Consider the following 18,608-nt stretch of genomic DNA (forward strand, 5'->3'; position numbering starts at 1 on the left):
ATAGGAACACAAAAGAAGACGGAAGTATATTATTAGGACCTGTGAGCTTTCAGAAAACAGCAGCTTGTAAACTACTGAGGGACTTCATCACTCAGCACATGGAGCAAAAAAAAAAAAAAAGAAGCTAACTTTATCAAGTTGGACAGCTCCGAAAATTCACCTCCTTTAAGAGTCCATTTATGCATTGAATTTATATACTACCTGAATACTATCACTACTTTCCGTCCCATTAGCATGCGTGCTAGCTGAGCTGAATTCAATCAGATTTGAGACAAACTACAGAAACAAGGCGCTCATTTTCTGACATCTATCCATAAAACTGTGACAGTCCGAGGCTTCCTCACCCTGATCATCTCAAGTCAATTCACAGCTCCCCCCCCCCCCTAAAAAAACTGAGATACTCACAACTTGGCTCCACACAGCTTACAAAACAGTAACTCCAGGCTCAGTTTGTCAGTAAGTCAATACTTGGAAGCTTTTTTTTCCTTAAGGTAACGGTGTTCATGCAATTTAAATATATTTCCGTGTGTTTTTTTGTGGTAGCGTGTGCGCACGACGCCGTCTCCTCTTTCTTTTCCTCGCACGCCACACACCCCGCGCTCGCGCGCGCACACACAAAGAGATCAGGGGGCAGGCATCCCATAATATCTCCCCCCCCCACACACACACACACGCTCGCATACATATACACACTTCACTCACCCCTCCCCCACTCTGCATAGTTACCTTGCAACGTACAGACCATAATAGTCAACTCCCCCCCCTCCCTCTTCTACAGTCTCTTCCCCATTCCTCCATGTACATCACCCCCTCACACACCTCCACCCCTCCCTTAGCAACCGCGGTTGCCATGGACACGCTCACCCCTCCCACACGTCGTGGCATCCCATAATAGTAATGAGTGCAGTCACTGACATCCCACAATAAGCATAACTCCAAAAAGAGAGAGATAGGAGAAAGGAGGGGGGAAAAAAGGAAAAGCCGTCACATGGCAACTGTGTGCCACATGACTGCTTAACTTGAGAGTGCATGTTTGCATGTGTGCGCAGGCACCATACTGTACTTGAGCTGCTGAAGACAGTGCACAAGATGCAACGTGAAGCTGGAAATGTGTTTCACAGTGGAGTGGGGTAACCCAATGTGGGGTGACCCCGATGTTATCCCCATTTGAGGCCTTCACAAGTTCCAAACTACTTGAAGTTTTCTTCTTTTTTTTTTGTATGCATTACTCAGCATGATGGCAACTTTTCACCTAGTCAGCACATGAAGACTAGAATTTTGTGAGCAGGTCAGTGTGAGGTTAAAAAACCAGGCTCGCCTCTCCAATAAAGTTGACAGTAACAGGTCACAGGGGTCAAACTGCAGTCAAGACTTTCAAGTCTTCAGCTGCAAGTCTCCCTCAAAACAGGAGAGAGAGAGAGAGAGAGAGAGAGAGAGAGCCCAGAAGTACAAGCCCAAGCCAACAGCTGACTTAAGCTGTCTGCACACATGCACACGCTGGCTTGCTCCACAGGCTGTGAGGAAATGCATTGCAGTCAATGGTGGGAAAAACGTCTGGGTCCTAGACAGCTTTTTCCCACCATTGACTGGCTGTATTGCAGTTAAGTCTGTGGGGTAAAATACTGAACTGCTGGTGCTTAGTGTGGCAGAGATGCTTTGGAATGACATTTCACTGTATGGGCAATCAACTTAGTACATGTTGGCTAACGGGGGGATGTTTTGTAGACCTGTGGAAAATGAGAACGAGTTTTTTTGCTGCTTTAGTTGCTCAAAAAGATAAAAATCAGAAGCTGAAACAAAAAATATTTGAATTTTTTTTAAGTTACAAGCAATAATACAGTTATGCATATGTGTAAATAGTATACACTATACAGGCCTTTACCAATAGACTAAAACCTGTTGAGTAATTAATGGTGGTTTAAACTAGATGTATGTTTTAACAGATATATTTTTTTTTTAGATAGATACCTGCTGGAGCACGGAGAGAGAAAAGTGCCACAGTAAAGTTCATAAATACTGCACTTAATGATTAATATAAAATGTTATTAATTTATTAGAATTGGAAATAAATGCATAGATAATTGAATATATGTTGTTAATGTCATCAGCATAGCAGTTCATTTTGTGTAGAAAAATGTCATTTTTTTCACCATTCAATGAATTGTTTCTTAGTTCCCATGCTGGAGTGCAACATGAATTGGTTTTTAATCTGTCAGCATCACCCATTAAACCAGGTTACTTCAACTGGGATCTTTTATTTGGAATCAGTTGCTATGGTGACTTGCAGATCAGAGTACCTAATCAGATTTTTATAAATTATTTCATGATACACCTGATCTCAGAATACATAATATAATTAAATAGTTAATTATGAATTTCATACATTATTTATTTATTTGTTAGCAATTTAAAAAAAAACACTGACAAATTAAAAGTAAATAATTATACAGTATATATATATATATATATATATATATATATATATATATATATATATAACTTGTATTAAGGCTTAATTAATAACATGAGTAGGGATAGATACATTTATTCATTGAATGTGTTTGTTTACATTTTGATAATTAAATGACATTTAATGTAATATTCAATGCTGTTTGTATTTTATTGAAGCACTTTTTTCTTTCAATATAAAACAAGCTGATTGTATCCATTTTCATAACCTTCAGTACTCTGAGGGCTATAATTTGTATTGGACAGAGCCTCTGTGCACGACATTAAGGTCTATGTATATGTATTTCTGTCAAGAAAACATGAGCCGTGGCCATTTTTGTAGCCCTGGCTGCAAGATCCTCTTGAAATTGAACATGTGCACCTGAGTGTAATGTTCCAATTAGCACCATGCCTATTCAGAGTCACTAGAAAAAAGCGTAAAGCTCCTGCAGTTATTTGATAAAGAACTGTATTGCAATTAAAAAATTTCATCTTGCTGCAAACATCTTTATACTCTCATTTCAGATTGAGATGGTACATGTGCAGAACTAGTTTACAGCCCCACAAATGTCAAATATTTTTAAATATTAGGCTATATTAATAAAAAAGGGGAAAAAAAGGTCTTTTGTCTTTTACCAGGTTTTAAAATCAGGTTTGCAGAACTTAGATGAATAACAGCATATTATTATCTGCATAACAACAAAAAGAAAAAATGCAAAGTAAGTAAGTAAAAAGAGACCCAGGCAAACTGTTGATGCTCCAATTGAAAAAAAAGGTGATAAGAAGCAGCCGGTTACAACTGATCAGTGCATTGGATAAAGTGATCATCAGCAGGTGTGTGTACCGATCTGTAAAAATATATTGTTGGTGTGACACATTCAGGTGTGTGTTGACACAATTCCCAGGAGGAAAGACCTGCTGCTGGCCATCAGTCTGGGTGGGATTATGAGAACATCTCCAAATAATTTGGAATCCATTGCTCTACATCAGAGGTGTCCAGCTCCAGTCCTCGAGGGCCAGAATCCTGCAGATTTTCTGTGTATCCCTGCTCAGACACACCTGATTCAAATTAATTAGTAGTAGAGCTTAATCAGTTGTGCACGTCATTGGCTGTTTGATCCATTTAGTGGAAGCTAGATGTGTTGGAACAGGAATACATGGGAAACCTGCAGGACAGCGGCCCTCGAGGACCGACTTTGGACACCCCTGCTCTACATCAACTCCGGTCAACTCCGGTCCTCAAGGGCTGCAGTCCTGCAAATGTTCAGAGTTTCCCTGCTGCAACACAGCTGACTCAAATCAGTAGGTAATTAGCAGACTAGTGCAGAGTCTAATGTCAAGCTCTTCATCCGTCTGATGTGTGTCAGGTGTGTCGCAGCAGGGAAACTCCGAACACTTGCAGGGCTGCAGCCCTAAAGGACTGCCGTTGCCCACCCCTGCTCTACAGTAAGGAAGATTCTTCACAAGGTCAGCCAAAGTCTGGCTAGTGTGATGCTCAGAGAAATAATAAACAACAGAAAAGTTAGATTTCAGATCCTACAGGCATTGTTAAATATTTTAACTGTTAAATTATATAAGTCAGTAAAAGAATGAACCAACATGACTGATTTGGAAGAATTGCAGAAGAGGGTCTCACAAAACAGCCTTTGGACAGATGAGACCAGAGTGGAGAGATTTGTTAATTATCCCTATTGTCATGTTTGGTGAAAACAAAACTGCATATGAGTACTGACACCTCATACCTACTGTCAAGCAAGGTGGTGGAGGATGATGATATGGGCATGCTTTGCATCTACAGGACGTGGACACATTGCAGTCATTGAATGTACCATGAAGTAGTCTGTATCTTCAAACAAACTGCCATCCTCAGACATTCATTATCCTAACCATCTGAAGATGGACCCTATCCCAGGCTTTGGGCAAAAGGCAGGGTACACGCTGGATAGCTCATCAGTGGATTGCAGGGCCACACAGAGTCAAACAACCACTCATGCTCACCCCTATTGGAAATTTAGAGCAACCAAGAGAACCCACGCATACACGGGGAGAACTGTCTCCTCATCTCAACCACTGTCTAAGCCTCACCCCAGCTAAGGATCGAAACAGCAACCTTCTTGCTGTGAGGCCACAGTGCTAACCACTATGCATGCTTCAACACACCTGAATAAAATCAAATGGATCTAGCAGCCTTTCAAGTTCTGCATAAGGACTCATTAATATGAGTCAGGTGTGTTGGAGCAGGGATACATGCAAAACCTGCTATGTTGCAGCTGCATCACACCAGAATGAGTAAATCCTGGTGTAGATCAGAATCTATACAAAAGTACCTTAGAGTGAAATGTGAGGCCACCTGTCCTTGCAAGTTTTAAATCCTGGTGATGAACAAATGACCTTTCTTTGACTTTTTGACTGAATGTTCAGGCGTGTCTGGTCAGATCGGCTCCTCGCATCACCATCGCTGCCAGCCACCCAGGACCTGTAGGGGGAGCAGATCCTGTCTGATCTCTGCATTACTTTAACTTTCATGCAAATACTTGAAACTTGAAGATTTGTTAATGCCATGTATTTCCGTTTCTTTTCTTTACATGACTTGGACATGACACAAAAATACCTATTTTATATTCCAGATTTCCAGATTAATTTATGTGCAAGTTGTTCCAGAAAACTGGAGGACACCAAAGGTTTCACATCACAAATGGACAGTCATTGAGTGTGATTTGTCAAGTAAAGGTCAAGTAAAATGTAAGCTTTGTCTTAGTAGTAGGCTTGTCTTGGTCTTTCCAAACCTATAAAAAAGCAACCACAGAACAAAAGCAAATTCTGGGATGGCCATCTACATTTCAAACAAGCGATGTAAAGTTTAGAGTATTAATGAGGAAAACTGGATTAAATGGAAACCTTCATGCAGGCACAGATAATAGCTGGTGAGCGGGCTTAATTCATCTAATATGTATGACTTCTTGTGCAGGAAAGGGTGTTGTTCGGTAGTGACCGCTGCAGTGAGATTTATCATGATGTCGCAATGCACACAGCTGTCACTGCATCATTTCTACTGAACATCAGCAGCATAATGAGGGTATTTTAATCTCTGGAGGATCCAGGAATTGCTTCACAAATTATTCATGTCAGCATATTGTTGCAGCGCCCTAACTCTTTGGCTTTTAACCTACTCCAAGCTGTCCTGCTCAGCTTCAACTCGAGGCCTCCCTCTGGTCCACAGCCTTCTCTGACTCAGCACACCTTCGTTAAGGATCTATTTTTCTTTTTTTCCTTTGTGTCTGTGCTTCTCAACGCGCAGGCCAATGTAAGAACAAACAAATAAATAAATAAATAAAATAACAAAAAAACCCCCAAAAAGAACAACTTGTCTTGTGCTTTTATTTCCATATCCACCTCTTTTTCTTGCCATCCTGCTTTGCATCTTCCCCCCTCCCCCACATGTCTTTTTTCCTTGACTATGGACGCAGTGTTCATGTGTGAATTTGGGGAGGGGGGGTAAAGGGAGGGAGGGGGGGGGGGGGGGGGTACATCCCATAATGACCAATCAGAGTGATACCAAGGGCAGTTGTCATAGAAACCTCGTGCACAGCTCTTGATGCCCCTCCTACTCACTGCCACTTGCAGAATTGCATATCTCATAATGAAAATAATATCAATTCTGAGGCAAAAGGAAAAAAGGAGGAGGAGGAGGAGGGGGGGGGGGGGGGGGGGGGGGGGGGGCAGGCGATGACTACAGACCATAATAGTGCTCCTGTGCTGCTAGTCGCCATGGAGATAAGCAGAGGGGTGGCGGTGGTGGCGGAGAGTGTGGAGAGTTACAGGCGGGGTCAGATTACTGTGTAAGTCAAAATGCATACCATAATACTTCTTGACTGCCCCCAACACCCCCTTCCCCCTCCACCCCCAGCCCAGACATCATCTCTGCTCCACCTACCCTGCCCTATAGTCCACGCTTTGAAGCGGCACCAGATAAAGTGCAAATAGATTTGATCAGCCCCGAAGAAAAAAAGAAAATGAGATTGGTACATCAGGATTGTCCCGATGTCCCAGAAGGTTTGGATGTGTTGTCGTGGTGTGAAGTTCAAATATAAAATGGGACTTATTTAAAAACAACAAAATCCTGCTTTTTTTCAGCTGCGTCATCGCCCCAGTATTGTTTTACTCCAGGTAAAATGAAAAGATTACTGGTTGTAGCTTGCCTGGTTAAGTCAGTTATCTGTAGCCTTCATGAAAAAATAATGGAATAAAAAATATGCACAAAGTGAGAAGATGAATCCACAAAGTTTTGAATCCATTCTCTCTGAATGCAAAGCATCAGCTGCTTTCACAACGAGTACTTTTATAATACCTGTTTTTCTGTCATTACATACATTTTATTCAGAGCCAAACAGCATTGCCACATCCATGTTTCCTCACCCCGTTAGTATGTTAGGTTGCTTCCGTACATAAGAAGAGGTATTCTCATACTAAAGTAGGTCTTAATGGGTTAAATCTGCTTCATGACCCAAAATCAGAGTGTTGCACAACAACAAGCACAGCAGCATGGGCGTGCGTTGTGGAAAGCTTCACACATAATTGGATTTGGCTGGGGTACCTTTGCAGCAACAATGCCCTTCCATTCCACGATGTATACAGACTTGAGCTGTCGGGAGCAAACGGTGAAGAAGAATATGTAGGTAAAGACTAAGAGGGTCAGATTTGGTTGTAAATAAGGAGCATGTGTTCTTGAAAAGTTGCCTAATGTTAGCTACTAGCTGTTTCTGCTGGAACAGCTCTAAATGCCCCATCTTTAACCATATCACCTGAATCTAAACATGCTTCCATCAAATTAACCATTTCCAGGTTAGGGGTGACTTTATGGAAGATTTGCTTTGATAACCAATCCTGCAACTGTTTCAGGCGTGCCAAAGCATAAAAAATGAATGTGTCCAAAATCTTATCTCCTCTATTGTTTGCTCTATTATTATATTATCTATCTATTATATTATCATAGTTTAAGGTGTTGAAAAGCTATTTTTGCTAATCAGTATAAAGCGGAACAAAGAGTGATAAGAAAGCAACTAGAATTTTTTATAATTTTGTCAATATTTCAGCATAATGGATAAACTTATATGTTAGCACAAATGTTTTCACAGTTCAGTCTGAAGGTAATACACACGATTTCACGGCAATTCATCCAACTAGTTTAGTGATATTTTACCTGAAGGAGACATGAAAAAAAGAAAGCTTGTGTTTCATAGTTTCAAGTAAGACTATTTCTTCAGCATAAAAACATTGAAATTTCAGCGCCGCCTGAGTGCATGCTATCTTTGGCGGTCCCCATTTTTTTATTTCCCAACCTGCAGCTCTTTGTCATATATCATTCTTCTTTGCCCACCACAGGTGAATCTGCCCACCTATCATGCTACGCCTTAAAAAAAAAAGCCAGAATAAAATTTTAAAATTCCCATTGTATTCCCAACCTAAAACCCCGGTAAAACATGAGACAGCTGATGCTGCTTCAGTGTTCCCGACAATGTGGTGCCACATTTTTTAACTTGGGCCAGTTTAGTAGAAGACTCATAAAGAGATTTACTGATAGTTTGTTGTTGATGTGCAGATGAGGAGAAATGCATGCAATTGTAGGTGAGAAATGACCTGTTAGCTTATTTTCTATCAGTATGATGTAGTGTGAGATCGATTTGCAGTGTGAGCTCTGGAGCTATGGGTACCGTGTGCTCTCTCGTGCAGCAATAACATGCTTTAAAGGTTATTGAGTGGAATTCATGACTGAAATGTGTGGATGGTTGTGCAAAGTTGTCAAATGGGATCTCTGTGGAAGAGAGATGAGTGTAATGGAGTTAAGCTGCTTAGTCTACACCCTGAAACCGGCTGGTCTGAACAGAGCTGTGAGTAAGGAGCAGCATTCAATCTAGAGAAACACATTTACAGGTGACAAAAAAAGCCAAATACATTTCCTTTAAAATGCAAGTGTAAAACTGCAGCAGGCTCTGCAGAAATAGATAATCACCAAAGACAGGATCATCTGGGCGAATGACCAAATTACAGAGCCACTCAGCTACTGTGGCTAAGGGCCAAGCTGAACTAGAGGAAGAGTGGAAGGTAAGCTATTTCACTTGACTATGACAGAAATCCGTGTTTATAGTCTTTCCAAGGGAGCCTACTTGAAAATCCAGCTGCCTGGAGAACAGTCATGTGATTTTATTAAATAAAAATGATATTAGTTGTGTAAATTATACATGGAAAAAACCTATATGCAGCTTTAAAATAATCCATTCTCACCTGTGATAGCTGACCAGTCAGCAGTTCATAGATAGATACATAGATAAGGTTTGGTGGAAGGTGGTGTACAAAGCCACAATATGTAGGCATTCAAGTTGAAGCAGTAACTTAAAAACTGGCCACTTTATTAGGCTCGCCTTTCTACTAGCCTTTTCCATCACCACTGCCTTAATTTTTGGTGCCAGATTCAGCGAGGTGTTGGAAACATTCCCCAGAGATTTAGTTCCGTATTGACACAGTTGCTGCAGATTTGTTGCTGCGCATCCATGATGAGAATCTCCCTTTCCACTACGTCCCAAAGGAGCTCTGTTGGAGTTTTTGGTTCGTGTGGCAGCGATTGCATTACCGTCAACTCATTGTCATGTTCAAGAAGCCAGTTGGAGATGATTTGAGCTTTGAGACGTGGTACATTATCCTGCTGGAAGTGTCCATCAGAGGAAGGTACACCGGTCATAAGGAGATGGGCATGATTCCTAACACTCGGATAGGCTGTGGTGTTCAAACCATGTTCAGTTATTAGTAATGGGCCCAAAGTGTGCTAAAATATATTACACCATCATCACCTTGATGCAAGGTAAGATGCACACATGCTTTCTTGTTGTTTAGACCAAATTCTGATCCTACCATGTGCATGTGCAGCTGAAATCAAGCAAAAATCTTCTATCGTCTAGTTTTGGTGAGTCCGTACGAACTGTATCCTCAGTTTAACTGGCAGGGGTGGCACCCGGTGTGGTCTCTTGGGAGGCAGACTCCCTCCAGACTTTTAAGATCGAGCTGAAAACCTTCCTTTTTCATGATTCATGAATTTTTATCACTTACTTAATGTTTTTAGTTGTTTTATTAACCAGCATTCAGTTAAAGAGACAGTATTCAAGGAATTATGTTTTTCGGGGAATGTGGGTGGGTGTGGGGGGGGGTTCTTTGCTCTGTGTCCTTGTGTGTGTGTGTGTGTGTGTGTGTGGAAAGAGCTTGTGTCTATTATTTTTTAAAAGCCTTTTTATCCACTGTTTGTTTTAATCCTTCTGACTTGATTTTATCTTGTAAAGCACTTTGGGTTGCCCGTGGCTTGAAAAGTGCTCAAGAAATAAAGTTTGATTTGATTTGATGATTCTTATAGTAAGGATATGAGCATCTCCTGAGTTGGAGTCTGCATGTACGGGACCCAACTGTCCAGGTTATGCTCTTTGCTCTTATAGTTATGGGTAGTCTAGCCATCCTTTACTCATGTAGCAATGGGGATGTTACCTGATGCACTGAGAAGTACCTCGCTCTATTTCTCTAATATATTAATGCATAAATATATGCCAATATTGCCGTCTCTAACTTATTTCTCCTTTTTTCCGCAGGTCTTCCCGAATAAGTGCAGTTGTACATGTTGATCTGTCTTTCCTGTCATCTCCATCCCAACCAGTCGAGGCAGATGGCTGCCCTCCCTGAGCTGGGTTCTGCCGGAGGTTTTCTTCCTGTTAAAGGGGAGTTTTTTCCTTCCCACTGTCGCCGCGTGCAGCTCAGGATGGGGGATTGGATCGAAGTCATGATTCGATGCAATCAGTTGGTTTCTATTATAGGGTAAGTATAAATTGGCTCAAAATGATGTGTATTTTGATTCGTGTATGTAAAGTGCCCTGTGACAACATTGTTGTGAAGTGGCGCTTTACAAATAAAGTTGAATTGAATTGAATTGAACTGTTGTCACGACCCGCGCGGAAGGCCGTAACAACAAAGAGGGAAGGCCAAGCTGTTTATACACAAAGATGTATTTTTTTTAAAGAAAAGAAATTAAAGTATGTCTATGCAGTGTGTAAAAGTGGAAATCAGTGTGTGAAGTGGCTGCAAGTCAGTGTCTGAACGAACCAACAAACCAAGCTGCAGGCTGAGAGAGAGCGCGATCAGCAGGTCCACAGCCTTATATAGGCAGATGCGCTACAGTCAGGTGCACTGATGAATGGACCCGCCCATAGCACTCAATCAATCAAACTTTATTTGTAGAGCACTTTCACACACCTCAAAGTAACCAAAGTGCTGTACAGGTAAAATAAAATGAATCAACATTAAAAGCACTAAAATAAAGACAACATAATAGTTAAAAAGACAAAATAAGACCGAAAAGACCTAGTGCTCTTGCTTTCTGGAGTTAAAAGCCAGCATAAAAAGATGAGTTTTCAAAAGAGATTTAAAACCACTTAAAGTCCCAGCTGACCTCACTGAAAGAGGGACACTGTTTCATAGTTTGTGGGCTACTGCAGAAAAGGCTCTGTCTCCACGAGTCACGAGTCGAGTCCTCGGGACTACTAGAAGCATCTGGTCTTCTAATCCAGGAGCTCTAATGGGACAATGATGCTGCAGAAGCTCAGAGAGGTGCCAGACCATTTAAACATTTAAACGCCAAAAGTGAAATTTTAATAACTATTCTAAATGAGACAGGCAGCCAATGAAGAGATTGCAGCACTCCTACCTACAGATAGAGAGAGAATGTTTAAGGCCAGGCCGTCACACTGCGCATTCAGAGATGGTCTTCTGCAAACCTTGGTCGGTACCAGTGCTTATTTGAGTTACTGCTATGCAATCATCTTGAAACCAGAATTTTCATTAACATTTCATCCAGAAAACTCCTACTCGCTGGATATTTTCTAATTTTTTGGACAACTCTCTCTAAAGCATAGAGGTGAAATGAGCGAGAAAATCCCAGAAGATAGTCAGTTTCTGAAATACTCAGACCAGCCCGTCTTGCATTAACAACCATGTAACATTTAAATTCACCTAAATCTCCTGTCGTCCTTATTCTGATTCTCAGTTTGAACTTCTGTAAACCATGTCCACATGCTGAATGCGCTGAACTGCTACCCTGTGATTGGCTGATTGGGAGTTTGCATTAACAAGCAGATGAAAAGGTGTACCTAATGAAGTGGTCAGTGAGAGTACTTACATGCTAATTTAATCTCCCTAAGTGCAGCTGACTGAACTGAAAACTCTCCGGAGCCTTGCTTTCTAAATGGCATTTGCAGCTGAGATAAAAAAAAAAACTTTTCTCCAGTCTCTGGTGCTGTCTGGGAGCTCATGGCTGGAGCAAACACGTCCCTTCTAGACAAAAACTGACGGGTTGCAGAGGTGACAGCGTGGGAAAAACAGCCGCCTAGAGGAGACAGAAATCCAGATGTGACATTGTTGCCATTTTACTTGAACTTTTGGATCGATACTGATAAAGATGCTGATCTGCAGGTCCTATAAAACTTCCCTCTTCAACATAGAATTATATTTAGCACATGAAAAGTGTAAGGAACCGCAGTGGTTGAGTGAGCAAATAAGGCAAATGTCTGCACATAAAGATGTGGATTAGTCCATCGCTGCCTCAGTCATTTACATCACAGGACACAGGGGGTGCATTGTGATCACTGTGCAGCTCCGACAGTTTGCCAGTGAAGTTTTTATGATGAATTCCCAGCTGCCTTTTGTGCTGCCTCCCCTTTCGGGTCTCCTTACCTTCTTGTGTTTGAAGCTAGATATTAATTCTCCGACATACATAGTCTGTGCACGTCGGGCTGTGTTGTTGACGCACGCGTGGAGTGGTGGGGGTAAGCCACCGCTCACAAAAAACAGGCCTAGGCCAGACCATGCCCCATCCCCCCACCTGACAGTGCGGACATCCCATAATATGCATTTTGCCTGCCCCCCCCCCCCCCCCCCCCATCACCACTTCCTCCTCCTCTTTTCTTTGCTGCTTGGTCTGACGCTCCATAATAATCACAAATTCCCCTCGTCACTCTCTTGCTCTCTCTGACTCCCCCCCCCCTTTCCCCTCTTGCCTCCACCAGCATCATCATTTCCTGTCTCATAGGTTTCTCAAGTATACAGTGCAGTACGTCTCTCCGAACAGCAGCGACTTAAAGAGGCTGAAAATACCAGGCTCTGTGACGTCTTCATCGCACTTCGTCAAGCTGGGGTTCCTCTCATGCTTCTCCCTCCCACAGCCACGCAGTACTGCCGATCATCACAGATTCACTCGGAGACAAGATGCCGCTTGTTTATGCGGTCTGAATGAGCATTAAAAGTGACTCATACCAGTGTTTTGTTCAAGCCCCCTTCCCTCAATGTCATCGTCCTTTACTGACATGTCTATTATCATTTAGTCCAGGTCATGTTTGGCACATTTATCTAAACAAATGCCAAGTTTGAGCTTCATAAGGAATACTGTAGAAAACCACCTGTAACTGCTTATTTATGACATCTTATGGGAATTAATGTATCTGCAAGCAATATCTAGATTAGACGTGTGAGTTCTAGTGTTACTTTCATGAGCAAAATGAGAAATGTTTGTATCCAATGGTGTGAAGAATGACTTCTCATATTGAATGAGTGTTGTAAATCTAAGGTTACGGCTACAATGCAGGCAAAAGTTGCCAAAATTAGACTTTATGGCCCATATCTGACCCAAATCTGGTACAAATCCAGTTTCTTTAAATTGGATTTAGGCTGCTTCCCAGTGTGGTGCCAAATTAGATCAATTTTTTTTTATTGTTTTTCAAAGCAACCTCAGCCTGAACAGGTCTGAGTCATGTCATATGAATCTGACTTATTATGTCACTGACATGAAATAGATGTTGGATTTCTCCGTCAGTAGAAGCATGATGTGTTAACATGGCACATGTGGGTTATTTCAGGTCTGTAAACTAGACACACTGTAGTCTGAAAGTGGTTGCATTTCAATTATAATGTGAACAACTTGGATAAAAAAATGGATTTGAATATTAAGACCTGTAGTATGAATGCAGCCTCTTCATTCTGAAACAACCTTGTGAATTAATACATAACTTACAAGGTAGTCTGCTGGCAGAAATTCCCCACCTACATTAATCTGTTCAGAGGTGTAGTCGTGTTTACGTTACAGCATGACATGATCTGTGGGTTTTGGTTCTGTTTTTGGTTAAGCTCTTGTTAGATTTCTGTCTCTTGTCTTGTTTTATTTCCTTGAGTTTTCATTTTGCTGTACTTTCCCCCTGTATCACTTCTGATTGCCATACCTGCTCCTCATTTGCAGTTTTCTCCTTCAATACATCAGGTTTTCCTTTGCTCACTGCCAGATGCTTGTCCACCTTGTTCATCATAGCATCTTTGCTATTCTTTGACACTCAGTTATGAGCTGTAATTTGTTTTGGTTAAAATCTTTCAACCTGACATTGCAGCAACTTTAGTTTCTTTAAAAACAAATCGTAGTCCAGGGATGATCCTTGAGTGTTGGGGTTGCAGCAGGGACACCTGGAAAGCCTGCAGGACACTGGCTCTCGATGACCAGGATTGAGGATCCCTGTGCTAGTCCCTACATCCAGCTGCCTCTTGCCTCAGAGTCCTGCCTTTGTGCCTTTCCTCCTTGTCTTTGAATGTCATTCATGACACTTTAGGCTAGAGAGCTTAAACTCCAACCACCGTCCTGCAGATTTCAGATGCTTCTCTGTTTCAAATGAATGGGTCGCTGTGTAGAACTGGTCATCAATGTATTGGATCTGTTTAAAAGCTAAGTTAGGTAATGTTTGGGAGCTAGCAAGATCTGAAAGTAGAACCCTGTCTTGGCTCTTCCCCCTCTGGTTTCGCTCCTTGCGCAAAGATTTTTCTTACCTCCGTCAAGGAGGTTATGTTTTTACTGGTGTTCAGTGTATCTGTTTGTGTTCAAGATAACTCAAAAAGTTATGGACGGATTTTAATTAAGGGGGGTTTGCCCTCTCCGGGTCGGGAGTCAGGTCCTGACTCAAGTGGAGGAGTTTAAATATCTCGGGGTCTTGTTCATAAGTGAGAGAAGGATGGAGCGTGAGATCGACAGATGGATCGGTGCGGCGTCTGCAGTAATGCGGACTCTGCGCCGGTCTGTTGTGTTGAAGATGGAGTTGAGCCAGAAGGTGAAGCTCTCAATTTACCAGTTGATCTACGTTCCTACCCTCACCTATGGTCATGAGCTGTGGGTTGTGACCGAAAGAACGAGATCTCGTATACAGGCAGCTGAGATGAGTTTCCTCCGCAGGGTGGCCGGGCTCTCCCTTAGAGATAGGGTGTGGAGCTCGGTCATCCGGGAGGGGCTCAGAGTAGAGCCGCTGCTCCTCCGCATCGAGAGGAACCAGTTGAGGTGGCTCGGGCATCTGGTCAGGATGCCTCCTAGAAGCCTTCTTGGTGAGGTGTTCCAGGGACGTCCCTTTGGGAGGAGACCCCGGGGAAGACCAAAGACACACTGGAAGGATTATATCTCTTGGCTGGCCTGGGAATCCTTGGGATCCTCCCCACAGAGTTAGCAAATGTGGCTGGGGAGAGGGAAGTCTGGGCTTCCCTGCTTAGACTGCTGCCCCCGCAACCCGACCCCGGATAAGCGGCAGAACATGAGATGAGATGAAAAGGGATTTTAATTAAATTTTCGCGAGTTGTTGGAATTGTGAAAAGAAAAAACAGATTTGGATGGTGATCCAGATCACCGTTCGGATCCAGGAATTTTTTAAATGCCATGGTGGAGGTTTGCGCTCTCCGAGTGCTTTTCTAGTTTGCAGTTTTTTTCACCAATGATTTTCTCTTTCTCGGCTGTTTAGCGGGAAAAGCCAAATAAACCGAGCATGGTCGGGAAATCCTCTTTGAATTTTCTCAGCCATGAAGAAGCTTACAAAGTATAAGAAATGAACAACTTCAATTCGTTTGAACATTTTGATTGGTCAGTTTTTTGGTTTTTACAGTAAACTAAGGGGACAATGTCTTATTGTTTGTGATTACAAAATGTACAGACTAACAATCATGACAAGGAACCACTTCACCCAGAGTAAAAAAAATGTCTCTTAGCAAGATTACCTACCCCAGCTTTAATTTGAAACAAGTGTTGGAAGAGGGCAGTACCTAAAACATTCAAAACTTTGGCTCAGAATTTGAGATCCCAGCATTAAGTCTAAATATTTACCATCTTCTTTGAGTAGGTCAAAAATAAGCTAAAACAGCCTTATGGACCTCTAGTTTTCCATTGTAGTTTCAGCACTCACTTGGTTGCAGTTGGGCCTTTTAGATAAAAAACATTTTAGAAAAGAAGCATCAGTGGAGAGAGATTCTGAACAATGACTAGTTGTATTTACTCTTCAGACTCAGGGATTGTTAAAGCTAGGGTTCAATGTTAAAAAGAAAATGTGAATTAGTTAAATTATCTGGCAGAGTAAATGATTTCAACAGAATAGAGGTCCTGGGTTCCATACCCGGACGAGCCCCCACTTGTTACCAACAGTGGTAACAAAAGATGGAGTCAAACATTGGAAAAGAGTTACAACCATTTACTTTATTTACAGAACCAAAATAAACTCATAATGGGGTTTGGTTTGAAATATCAGTAGTGAAAATGTGGTGAATGTTTGTGTGACAGTGTGTGCAATGTTGTACAAAAATGCAACCCAAAAATGTAACAATTCACTATTACGGTGATGTAGAGAAAAATGCTGCCCAGCAAGAGAGAGAGATGGAGTCTGGCAAAAGCAGGCGTTATGTTAAGCCACTCCCACCTCTGCAGGTACAGTACATTCTCTCCTAGTCACCAATCACCACAAACAAAACTAAGATTTCCAGGCATCAAACAAACTGAAAAGGACTCTAGATGCACAAACAGCCTGCTGTGTCTAAGTTTTCATTGTATGGGCACATAAGTAAGCTGCAGTTTATTGAAAGAAGTGGATAATATTGATTCTCCTGCACAATATGCTCAAAACAAGCCCCCATTTTAGTCTCTTGCTCCTCAGCTTCTTTGTATAATATGTTGTTTTTCCTAAAGGGAGGCTAATCCAGGTGAAAGCGCAGCTCATGTGCTACATTTGGTCTAAGAAAGACATGATGACTTTTACAGACTTGTCCAGGTGACTTAATTGACACCATCCAGACTTTTGAGCGCGGTTGCAGAAACTGTGAATTAGCTTCAATCACTCGGGGAAGAAAAAAACTAAACTAAAATGGTTGCCATGGTCATATTCATGATAAAAAATGTAGAGGTCCTAAGGAATCCCATGACAGTGTATTAGCTGTTTTCTCTGTAGAAGTGGAAATGATTTCTTTGGTTATACTCTGTTTCAGACCCTTAATTTAGTAATTATGTTTTAACATTATTAATTATGTTTTAACATTTTCAGACTTCAGAGTTATTGTGATATAATTGACAACTAGTTCTTGTGGAAAAAGCTTTTGGTAACTTTACTGAAGTTTTTATTTTTATTTTTATTTATTTATTTTTTTAATGTAATGTAATGGCGTTAAGCTATATCAAAACAATAAAAATATCCACATCCCCTTATTTCATAATATGATGCAATAGTACTGAACTTATTTCAGCTCCGCAGAGTAAAGATTTGTTAAGCTTTGACTTGAGCTGTTCTGACCTTTCCTCGCAGTCTTCTGCTTGTGCTGCAGTTAGATAAAAATAAACACAACAATAAATCATAATGTGAAAACCAGCAAATGCAGCAGCAGGAACTTTTAGTTTCTCATCACAGGATTTATGTTCACAGACAGGCTATGCTTTGCTTCCACATACAAGCGTAATGCTTTGATGCTCTACTGTTTAACAGTATTTCCTGTATATTTTATAATACAGGGAAATACAAATAAGATTACAGAAACAGACTGCAAACATACGTCTTATGTAAAATGACCCAAAACAACTGTAACTATGAAAATGAATAAAATTTCTATTTTTGAAAGAAAATAGTTTCACATTATGTTAAATGGACATTGTGTAAGAATTAGGCTCAGTCTCATTTCCCTTTCTACCCCTAACCCTCGCAGCTTACCCCTTAAACTGGAGTTAAAATGGGTATAGCTAAGTGGTAGGGCCACCAGGTGAAATGGGATTCAGACCTACTCCTATCTAGCATCAAGCTTATGTATTGCATTCAAACTAGCAATGCATTCTAGCCCTCACCTTTTCGAACACTTAAAGCAGCAATGGAAGCCACCGTGTATCAAAGAATGTACCTCAAGAACACAAATGAAACCATGACATTGATACTTGAAGAAGTGTTCAGGCTGGAGAAGAGGTTTGTGATTTCTTAAATATTGCAAACTGGATAGCATCATTAGTGTGAGAGTATATTAGTTAAATACCATATAAAGTTGTTAACAGACAAACTAATCATATCAGAGTGCTAATATTTTGCTACGACACACTACAATCCTCAGAGCTATTTACTAATCAGTTGGGTTAAAACATCTGCTTACATTTCAATGTGCATGTGTTATCAGAGCTTATTGTCAAGTGATTCAATGCGTGCGACTTCATTGAAAAGAAGACGGAGAAGGAGTTTCCCTTTGGGGATGAATAAAGTATTTTTCATTTTCATTTTCATTAATAAAGGATTGATTCTTCTTATTGTTCTAAAGAAATGGAAATACATTTTTGATTGCATTAAAAGGTTGGCATGGTGTCATACATATGACTCATTAGTGATGACTGTAAGTATATAAATGTTCTTTAGATGACTTTTATTATCCCTATTAGGGTAATCATAAAATGGTTCATATTGTTTCTAACTCGGTATGCATGCAGCCTCTAGGAGACAAGAGTCAAACTCCAGTCCTGGAGGGCAGGTATCCTGCAGGTTTTTGTTGTCTCCATGTTCTAACACACCTGACCAAAATTCACAAATAGGTTGACAAGAAGCTGCTGGATCTATTTGATTTGCTCTATTGGTAGAGGGAAACAACAAAAACCTGCAAAATATCGGCCCTCGAGGACTGGAGTTTGACACCCCTGCTCTAGGACCACTAAGATTCAAACAATTGAATCCAGAGACTCCAGATTGGATGACTGGGTCACAAAGCTTGCTGACAGGATGTCAGATTACAGTCACACACTTGCACAAAGATGTCAGCCCATGCTCCATTCA

At 41.2% G+C, this 18,608-nt stretch overlaps 1 protein-coding gene across 1 annotated transcript in view; it reads right to left on the reverse strand.

Moving 5' to 3' along the window:
* The window catches only part of chd4a (chromodomain helicase DNA binding protein 4a), a 30,026-nt gene extending 29,434 nt beyond the window's left edge, over nt 1–592 (reverse strand). The window contains exon 1 of the mRNA XM_079259235.1: nt 406–592. The gene's annotated coding sequence lies outside the window, so the exon portion shown is untranslated. The remainder of the gene's footprint in view (nt 1–405) is intronic.
* Between the last annotated feature and the right edge of the window lie 18,016 nt (nt 593–18,608).

Source organism: Telmatherina bonti (assembly GCF_933228915.1).
Source record: "Telmatherina bonti genome assembly, chromosome: 19".
Classification (NCBI taxonomy): Eukaryota; Metazoa; Chordata; class Actinopteri; order Atheriniformes; family Telmatherinidae; genus Telmatherina; species Telmatherina bonti.